The 10,376-nt window shown below is 43.8% G+C and overlaps 2 long non-coding RNA genes across 23 annotated transcripts; one reads left to right on the forward strand and one right to left on the reverse strand.

Moving 5' to 3' along the window:
* Window positions 1–2,814: 2,814 nt before the first annotated feature.
* On the forward strand, window positions 2,815–3,193 carry LOC115207237 (uncharacterized). Its single transcript, XR_003880946.1, has 2 exons — window positions 2,815–2,879; window positions 3,027–3,193. It is a non-coding gene; the product is annotated as an uncharacterized LOC115207237 (long non-coding RNA).
* A 359-nt stretch (window positions 3,194–3,552) lies between these two features.
* Window positions 3,553–6,929, reverse strand: LOC115207238 (uncharacterized). 22 transcript variants are annotated; one of them, XR_003880963.1, is made up of 7 exons: window positions 6,877–6,912; window positions 6,757–6,800; window positions 6,525–6,536; window positions 5,990–6,480; window positions 4,746–4,921; window positions 4,273–4,693; window positions 3,553–4,020 (listed from the first exon to the last, which is right to left on the reverse strand). It is a non-coding gene; the product is annotated as an uncharacterized LOC115207238 (long non-coding RNA). The 22 variants fall into 22 exon arrangements; XR_003880964.1 differs by lacking the exon at window positions 6,877–6,912 and adding an exon at window positions 6,845–6,876 and having other exon boundaries at window positions 6,525–6,556; XR_003880954.1 differs by having other exon boundaries at window positions 6,757–6,929.
* Window positions 6,930–10,376: the final 3,447 nt, after the last annotated feature.

The following is a 10,376-nucleotide window of genomic DNA, read 5'->3' on the forward strand; positions in this document are numbered from 1 at the left end:
TGATGGGGAGGATTAGTAGCATTAAATGATGAAGGATTAGTAGCATTAAATGATGGGGAGGATTAGTAGCATTAAATGATGGGGAGGATTAGTAGCATTAAATGATGGGGAGGATTAGTAGCATTAAATGATGAAGGATTAGTAGCATTAAATGATGGGGGGGATTAGTAGCATTAAATGATGAAGGATTAGTAGCATTAAATGATGGGAGGATTAGTAGCATTAAATGATGGGGAGGATTAGTAGCATTAAATGATGAAGGATTAGTAGCATTAAATGATGGGAGGGATTAGTAGCATTAAATGATGGGGAGGATTAGTAGCATTAAATGATGAAGGATTAGTAGAATTAAATGATGAAGGATTAGTAGCATTAAATGATGGGGAGGATTAGTAGCATTAAATGATGGGAGGATTAGTAGCATTAAATGATGAAGGATTAGTAGCATTAAATGATGGGGAGGATTAGTAGCATTAAATGATGGAAGGATTAGTAGCATTAAATGATGGGGAGGATTAGTAGCATTAAATGATGGGGAGGATTAGTAGCATTAAATGATGGGAGGATTAGTAGCATTAAATGATGAAGGATTAGTAGCATTAAATGATGAAGGATTAGTAGCATTAAATGATGAAGGATTAGTAGCATTAAATGATGGGAGGATTAGTAGCATTAAATGATGAAGGATTAGTAGCATTAAATGATGGGAGGATTAGTAGCATTAAATGATGGGGAGGATTAGTAGCATTAAATGATGGGAGGATTAGTAGCATTAAATGATGAAGGATTAGTAGCATTAAATGATGGGAGGATTAGTAGCATTAAATGATGAAGGATTAGTAGCATTAAATGATGAAGGATTAGTAGCATTAAATGATGAAGGATTAGTAGCATTAAATGATGGGAGGATTAGTAGCATTAAACGATGGGGAGGATTAGTAGCATTAAATGATGAAGGATTAGTAGCATTAAATGATGAAGGATTAGTAGCATTAAATGATGAAGGATTAGCATTAAATGATGGGAGGATTAGTAGCATTAAATGATGAAGGATTAGCATTAAATGATGGGGAGGATTAGTAGCATTAAATGATGGGGAGGATTAGTAGCATTAAATGATGGGAGGATTAGTAGCATTAAATGATGGGAGGATTAGTAGCATTAAATGATGAAGGATTAGTAGCATTAAATAATGGGAAGGATTAGTAGCATTAAATGATGGGAGGATTAGTAGCATTAAATGATGGGAGGATTAGTAGCATTAAATGATGGGAGGATTAGTAGCATTAAATGATGAAGGATTAGTAGCATTAAATGATGAAGGATTAGTAGCATTAAATGATGGGGAGGATTAGTAGCATTAAATGATGAAGGATTAGTAGCATTAAATGATGGGAGGATTAGTAGCATTAAATGATGGGGAGGATTAGTAGCATTAAATGATGGGAGGATTAGTAGCATTAAATGATGAAGGATTAGTAGCATTAAATGATGGGGAGGATTAGTAGCATTAAATGATGGGGAGGATTAGTAGCATTAAATGATGAAGGATTAGTAGCATTAAATGATGGGGAGGATTAGTAGCATTAAATGATGGGAGGATTAGTAGCATTAAATGATGGGAGGATTAGTAGCATTAAACGTAGGATATTGAACTAAAGTAATTGGGAGAGCTTTTAAGATGCAGATTGATATTGTTTATATAAAAACCGTTTATAATCAGGTCGATGAGGAGTCCTGCTGACCAGACTTTATTCACGTCTTTCAACTCTTTATTTCCCCAGTGTTTTCCTTTAGTTAAACCACGTAAGAGATCAGCAGAAGGTTCTGGAAACCTTGGTTCACAGCCGGCCTCAAAACACCCCCAAAATAACACAACTAGTTGAATAAAAGGTTTCTCTCAAATCCCTCTACCCCTGAATTCTGCAAATAACAAAAAGTATAAGGACAAATTTGCAAACATTTCTAAACCTGTTTTTGCTTTGTCTTCATAGTGTGTAGATTGAGGATTTAAAAAAAAAATCTATTTTAGAATAAGGCTGTAACGTAACAATGTAGAATTGTTTAGTTTGTTTGATATGATGGAATTGATCCTAAAAGTGGCAGTATTACTATCCAGTCTCTCTCTCAACAGATGCTGTGAGGTGGATCAGACCAGGTGCCAAGGTTCCTCTTCAGGTTCCTCTTCAGGTTCCTCAGCTCAGTGGGATGAGGTAGTAGGTTGGATAGTTTTAGGGTCACACCCACACTGGGAGATAACTGTACAACCTACTGTCTTTCTCAATGTGTCAACCACCAAGGATACCACAGTCAATCTCCTCTTATGGTCTTATGGTCTTATGGTATTTCCTCTTATTGTAAAAGATAATATTCTGATCGTATTTGCCAAGGTACATCATCAACATTTATGAAGTCATTGTCTATCTGCTGAGGCGTTGTGAGGTAGTAGATTGTATTGTTGTGGGGTAGTGATTTTACCCTGATCAGAAGATAACTGTACAATCTATTGCCTTCCCTGACCAGCAGAACAACTACTCTCAGGCATCCATGTTTTTCTGTTCTCTGTTATGACCACAGCCTCCATTCATATCCATACTAGAACAACCTTTCAGAAGCTCTAGAGTTGTCTATCTTGGGGTTAGGGTTAGGTCTAGAGTTGTCTATCTTGGGGTTAGGGTTAGGTCTAGAGTTGTCTATCTTGGGGTTAGGGTTAGGTCTAGAGTTGTCTATCTTGGGGTTAGGGTTAGGTCTAGAGTTGTCTATCTTGGGGTTAGGGTTAGGTCTAGAGTTGTCTATATTGGGGTTAGGGTTAGCTCTAGAGTTGTCTATATTGGGGTTAGGGTTAGGTCTAGAGTTGTCTATCTTGGGGTTAGGGTTAGGTCTAGAGTTGTCTATCTTGGGGTTAGCGTACTTCCCTCTGTGTCAGGGTTAGGGAGAAGCTCTAGAGTTGTCTATCTTGGGTTTAGGGGTTAGGGGTTAGGGTTAGGTCTAGAGTTGTCTATCTTGGGGTTAGGGTTAGGGGTTAGGTCTAGAGTTGTCTATCTTGGGGTTAGGGTTAGGTCTAGAGTTGTCTATCTTGGGGTTAGGTCTAGGTCTAGAGTTGTCTATCTAGGGGTTAGGGGTTAGGGTACTTGCCTCTGTGTCATGGGACCCTAGTTTGAACATGTATCATTGATAAATGTATACAGTTCTGTGGCGTGGTTATCATTCTGTCAAGGCTCTCTCTCAAAACCAACTACCTGCTGTACTAGGAGCTGGACTAGCTGAGGCTATACTGTACTACCTGCTGGACTAGCTGAGGCTATACTGTACTACCTGCTGTACTAGGAGCTGGACTAGCTGGGGCTATACTGGACTACCTGCTGTACTAGGAGCTGGACTAGCTGGGGCTATACTGTACTACCTGCTGTACTAGGAGCTGGACTAGCTGGGGCTATACTGGACTACCTGCTGTACTAGGAGCTGGACTAGCTGGGGCTATACTGTACTACCTGCTGTACTAAGAGCTGGACTAGCTGGGGCTATACTGTACTACCTGCTGTACTAGGAGCTGGCTAGCTGGGGCTATACTATACTACCTGCTGGACTAGCTGAGGCTATACTGTACTACCTGCTGGACTAGAAGCTGGACTAGCTGAGGCTATACTGGACTAGGAGCTGGACTAGCTGAGGCTATACTGGACTAGGAGCTGGACTAGCTGAGGCTATACTGGACTAGGAGCTGGACTAGCTGAGGCTATACTGGACTAGGAGCTGACTAGCTGAGGCTATACTGTACTACCTGCTGTACTAGGAGCTGGACTAGCTGGGGCTATACTGTACTAGGAGCTGGCTAGCTGGGGCTATACTGTACTACCTGCTGGACTAGGAGCTGGACTAGCTGAGGCTATACTGTACTACCTGCTGTACTAGGAGCTGGACTAGCTGAGGCTATACTGGACTACCTGCTGGACTAGCTGAGGCTATACTGTACTACCTGCTGTACTAGGAGCTGGACTAGCTGAGGCTATACTGTACTACCTGCTGGACTAGCTGAGGCTATACTGTACTACCTGCTGTACTAGGAGCTGGACTAGCTGGGGCTATACTGGACTACCTGCTGTACTAGGAGCTGGACTAGCTGGGGCTATACTGTACTACCTGCTGTACTAGGAGCTGGACTAGCTGGGGCTATACTGGACTACCTGCTGTACTAGGAGCTGGACTAGCTGGGGCTATACTGTACTACCTGCTGTACTAAGAGCTGGACTAGCTGGGGCTATACTGTACTACCTGCTGTACTAGGAGCTGGCTAGCTGGGGCTATACTATACTACCTGCTGGACTAGCTGAGGCTATACTGTACTACCTGCTGGACTAGAAGCTGGACTAGCTGAGGCTATACTGGACTAGGAGCTGGACTAGCTGAGGCTATACTGGACTAGGAGCTGGACTAGCTGAGGCTATACTGGACTAGGAGCTGGACTAGCTGAGGCTATACTGGACTAGGAGCTGACTAGCTGAGGCTATACTGTACTACCTGCTGTACTAGGAGCTGGACTAGCTGGGGCTATACTGTACTAGGAGCTGGCTAGCTGGGGCTATACTGTACTACCTGCTGGACTAGGAGCTGGACTAGCTGAGGCTATACTGTACTACCTGCTGTACTAGGAGCTGGACTAGCTGAGGCTATACTGGACTACCTGCTGGACTAGCTGAGGCTATGTTGTACTACCTGCTGGACTAGCTGGGGCTATACTGTACTACCTGCTGTACTAGGAGCTGGACTAGCTGAGGCTATACTGTACTACCTGCTGTACTAGGAGCTGGACTAGCTGGGGCTATACTGTACTACCTGCTGTACTAGGAGCTGGACTAGCTGAGGCTATACTATACTACCTGCTGTACTAGGAGCTGGACTAGCTGAGGCTATACTGTACTACCTGCTGGACTAGGAGCTGGACTAGCTGAGGCTATACTGTACTACTTGCTGTACTAGGAGCTGGACTAGCTGAGGCTATACTATACTACCTGCTGTATTAGGAGCTGGCTAGCTGGGGCTATACTGTACTACCTGCTGGACTAGGAGCTGGACTTGCTGGGGCTATACTGTACTACCTGCTGTACTAGGAGCTGGACTAGCTGAGGCTATACTATACTACCTGCTGTACTAGGAGCTGGCTAGCTGGGGCTATACTGTACTACCTGCTGGACTAGGAGCTGGACTAGCTGGGGCTATACTGTACTACCTGCTGTACTAGGAGCTGGCTAGCTGGGGCTATACTGTACTACCTGCTGTACTAGGAGCTGGCTAGCTGGGGCTATACTGTACTACCTGCTGGACTAGGAGCTGGACTAGCTGAGGCTATACTATACTACCTGCTGGACTAGGAGCTGGACTAGCTGAGGCTATACTATACTACCTGCTGGACTAGGAGCTGGACTAGCTGAAGCTATACTATACTACCTGCTGGACTAGGAGCTGGACTAGCTGGGGCTATACTATACTACCTGCTGGACTAGGAGCTGGACTAGCTGAGGCTATACTATACTACCTGCTGGACTAGCTGAGACTATACTGGACTACCTGCTGGACTAGGAGCTGGACTAGCTGGGGCTATACTGTACTACCTGCTGGACTAGGAGCTGGACTAGCTGAGGCTATACTATACTACCTGCTGGACTAGCTGAGACTATACTGGACTACCTGCTGTACTAGGAGCTGGACTAGCTGGGGCTATACTGGACTAGGAGCTGGACTAGCTGAGGCTATACTGGACTAAGCTGGACTAGCTGAGGCTATACTGGACTAAGCTGGACTAGCTGAGGCTATACTGGACTACCTGCTTGACTAGGAGCTGGACTAGCTGAGGCTATACTGGACTAGGAGCTGGACTAGCTGAGGCTATACTGGACTAAGCTGGACTAGCTGAGGCTATACTGGACTAGGAGCTGACTAGCTGAGGCTATACTGGACTAGGAGCTGACTAGCTGAGGCTATACTGTACTACCTGCTGTACTAGGAGCTGGACTAGCTGGGGCTATACTGTACTAGGAGCTGGCTAGCTGGGGCTATACTGTACTACCTGCTGGACTAGGAGCTGGACTAGCTGAGGCTATACTGTACTACCTGCTGTACTAGGAGCTGGACTAGCTGAGGCTATACTGGACTACCTGCTGGACTAGCTGAGGCTATACTGTACTACCTGCTGTACTAGGAGCTGGACTAGCTGAGGCTATACTGTACTACCTGCTGGACTAGCTGAGGCTATACTGTACTACCTGCTGTACTAGGAGCTGGACTAGCTGGGGCTATACTGTACTACCTGCTGTACTAGGAGCTGGACTAGCTGAGGCTATACTATACTACCTGCTGTACTAGGAGCTGGACTAGCTGAGGCTATACTGTACTACCTGCTGTACTAGGAGCTGGACTAGCTGGGGCTATACTGTACTACCTGCTGGACTAGGAGCTGGACTAGCTGAGGCTATACTGTACTACCTGCTGTACTAGGAGCTGGACTAGCTGAGGCTATACTATACTACCTGCTGGACTAGCTGAGGCTATACTGTACTACCTGCTGTACTAGGAGCTGGCTAGCTGGGGCTATACTATACTACCTGCTGTACTAGGAGCTGGCTAGCTGGGGCTATACTGTACTACCTGCTGGACTAGGAGCTGGACTAGCTGAGGCTATACTGGACTAGGAGCTGGACTAGCTGAGGCTATACTACCTGCTGGACTAGGAGCTGACTAGCTGAGGCTATACTGTACTACCTGCTGTACTAGGAGCTGGACTAGCTGAGGCTATACTGTACTACCTGCTGTACTAGGAGCTGTACTAGCTGAGGCTATACTGTACTACCTGCTGGACTAGCTGAGGCTATACTGTACTACCTGCTGTACTAGCTGAGGCTATACTGTACTACCTGCTCCAGAGCACTCAGGACCTCAGACTGGGGTGAAGGTTCACCTTCCAACAGGACAACGACCCTAAGCACACAGCCAAGACAACGCAGGAGTGGCTTTGGGACAAGTCTCTGAATGTCCATGAGTGCCCAGTCAGAGCCCGGACTTGAACCCAATCGAACATCTCTGGAGAGACCTGAAAATAGCTGTGCAGCGACGCTCCCCATCCAACCTGACAGAGCTTGAGAGGATCTGCAGAGAAGAATGGGAGTACCTCCCCAAATACAGGTGTGCCAAGCTTGTAGCGTCATACCCAAGAAGACTCAATGCTGTAATCGCTGCCAAAGGTGCTTCAACAAAGCACTAAGTAATGGGTCTAAATACTTAATGTAATTGTGTTATTTCTGTTTTTTATTTTTAATAAATTAATGTCTAAACCAGTTTTTGCTTTTTCGTTATGGGTTATTGAGGGGGGTGAACAAGGTATAATTTTGTTGCTTCAGAAATGTATTTTCTGCTCGTTCCATTTTGGTTTAGTTACACTACTATTCAACAGTTTGGGGTCACTTAGAAATGTCCTTGTTTTTGAAAGAAAAGGAAAACATTTTGTCCATTAAAATAACATCAAATTGATCAGAAATACAGTGTAGACATTGTTAATGTTGTAAATATGACCATTGTAGCTGGAAACGGCTGATTTTTAATGGAATATCTACATACAGAGGCCCATTATCAGCAACCATCACTCCTGTGTTCCAATGGCACATTGTGTTAGCTAATCCAAGTTTATCATTTTAAAAGGCTAATTGATCATTAGAAAACCCTTTTGCAGTTATGTTAGCACAGCTGAAAACTGTTCTGATTAAAGAAGCAATAAAACTGGCCTTCTTTAGACTAGTTGAGTATCTGGAGCATCAGCATTTGTGGGTTCGATTACAGGCTCAAAATGGCCAGAAACAAAGACCTTTCTTCTGAAACTCGTCAGTCTATTCTTGTTCTGAGAAATGAAGGCTATTCTATGCGAGAAATTGCCAAGAAACTGAAGATCTCATATAACGCTGTGTACTAGTTTGAGGTGAGGGAGAAAGTGGTGGACCAAGTATTGTTAAGCATCTCGCTAGCTGGTTCGAATGATCTGTTAGCTAGCCAGATAAATGTTGCGCATTAGCCAACTTAACTGATCAAATAATTGAGTTTATGGTGTGAAAATTGATGTTACAACATGAGATGAGCTAACATCAGTAACCTAACCAATTCGCTATAGTATTAACTGGTAACATTATACGACTCCTTGCCGTTCCTCAAATAATAACGTGTTAGTTGCTTACTGGACCCTGGCAATCTGTTTGAAATGTTAGTTAGTTCGTTAGCTAATTATAACTAATTATCTGTGAACTAATGTTTTCCCTATACAGTATGTGGTTAATTTTCAGAATGAGAGAATTAGGTGAAAATGAGGCGTTGCTTGTTAAACAAGTGGATTCAGGGATCAAGTGTAGCTGGTCCTGGTTTAAACTGGACGCCTCTATAGAGGTGGAAGGAACACCACACGCTTTCCCTCTGTCTCACTTACATTTACATTTACATTTAAGTCATTTAGCAGACGCTCTTATCCAGAGCGACTTACAAATTGGTGCATTCACCTTAAGATATCCAGAGGAACAACCACTTTACAATAGTGCATCTAAATCTTTTTTTTGGGGGGGGGGGTAGAAGGATTACTTTATCCTATCCCAGGTATTCCTTAAAGAGGTGGGGTTTCAGGTGTCTCCGGAAGGTGGTGATTGACTCCGCTGTCCTGGCGTCGTGAGGGAGCTTGTTCCACCATTGGGGTGCCAGAGCAGCGAACAGTTTTGACTGGGCTGAGCGGGAACTGTGCTTCCTCAGAGGTAGGGAGGCGAGCAGGCCAGAGGTGGATGAACGCAGTGCCCTTGTTTGGGTGTAGGGCCTGATCAGAGCCTGAAGGTACGGAGGTGCCGTTCCCCTCACAGCTCCGTAGGCAAGCACCATGGTCTTGTAGCGGATGCGAGCTTCAACTGGAAGCCAGTGGAGAGAGCGGAGGAGCGGGGTGACGTGAGAGAACTTGGGAAGGTTGAACACCAGACGGGCTGCGGCGTTCTGGATGAGTTGTAGGGGTTTAATGGCACAGGCAGGGAGCCCCGCCAACAGCGAGTTGCAGTAATCCAGACGGGAGATGACAAGTGCCTGGATTAGGACCTGCACCGCTTCCTGTGTAAGGCAGGGTCGTACTCTGAGAATGTTGTAGAGCATGAACCTACAGGATCGGGTCATCACTTCTTCAATACAGTGGATATAAAGGGGTATGCCAGGTGTACTCTCTGCCTGAAATAGATCAATTATACCAACTAAGGGTCTCATGCTCTGCTGGCACGTTGTTGAACAGATGTCCACAGGTAGAAAGTACAATGTAATGATGTGCAGACAAAATATATTGTTTTAGTTGTGTTGAACTTGACAGTAACACCTGTATGAGTGAGGGGGGATTATTACGTTTTACTCAGTGAATGTTATTTCTGCACACATGTAGCCTTGATCGACGTCTACTATAGTGGCCACTATAATAGAGCAAAAATAGATTGCCTGTTTGTTTCAAATCCAAATAAAATTAAATAAAATTGTATTAGTCACAATACAACAGGTGTAGGTATACCTTACAGTGAAATGCTTACTTACCAATGAGTTGCCTCTGCCTATAAAAACAACGTCCTCTCTGGACAGCTTTAAAAATGGTTGATTTCTTCTGTGCCCATATGAATGACCCCTATGATGTAACTGGATTGATGAGATAGATGTTCTTCTTCTATGTTTTTGTTTTATTATTTCACTGCCATACTGTGTTGGATCTTGTCCAGCCATCTTGTCTCAAGAGGACCACAATGGAAATAAGTCCCAGACTTCATAGTGTGTTATCCTCCATGATTTAACAATGGAAATAAGTCCCAGACTTCATAGTGTGTTATCCTCCATGATTTAACAATGGAAATAAGTCTGACTTCATAGTGTGTTATCCTCCATGATTTAACAATGGAAATAAGTCCCAGACTTCATAGTGTGTTATCCTCCATGATTTAACAATGGAAATAAGTCCCAGACTTCATAGTGTGATATCCTCCATGATTTAACTCATGTGCATGTATGGCTTTTTCAAGTTTTATGTGTGATTTGTTTTTTTTAAATGGTCGAATTAATAAACTAAACTGCGAGCCCCTAACCAACAATGCACTTTCAAAAAAATATGGATAAGAATAAGAGAAAAGTAACAAGTAATTAAAGAGCAGCAGTAAAATAACAATAGCGAGACTACAGTTGAGGTCGGAAGTTTACATACATATAGGTTGGAGTCATTAAAACTGGTTTTTCAACCACTCCACAAATTTCTTGTTAACAAACTATAGTTTTGGCAAGTCGGTTAGGACATCTACTTTGTGCATGACACAGGTAATTTTTACAACAATTGTTTACAGACA

This window comes from Salmo trutta, chromosome 14, assembly GCF_901001165.1.
Source record: "Salmo trutta chromosome 14, fSalTru1.1, whole genome shotgun sequence".
NCBI lineage: Eukaryota > Metazoa > Chordata > Actinopteri > Salmoniformes > Salmonidae > Salmo > Salmo trutta.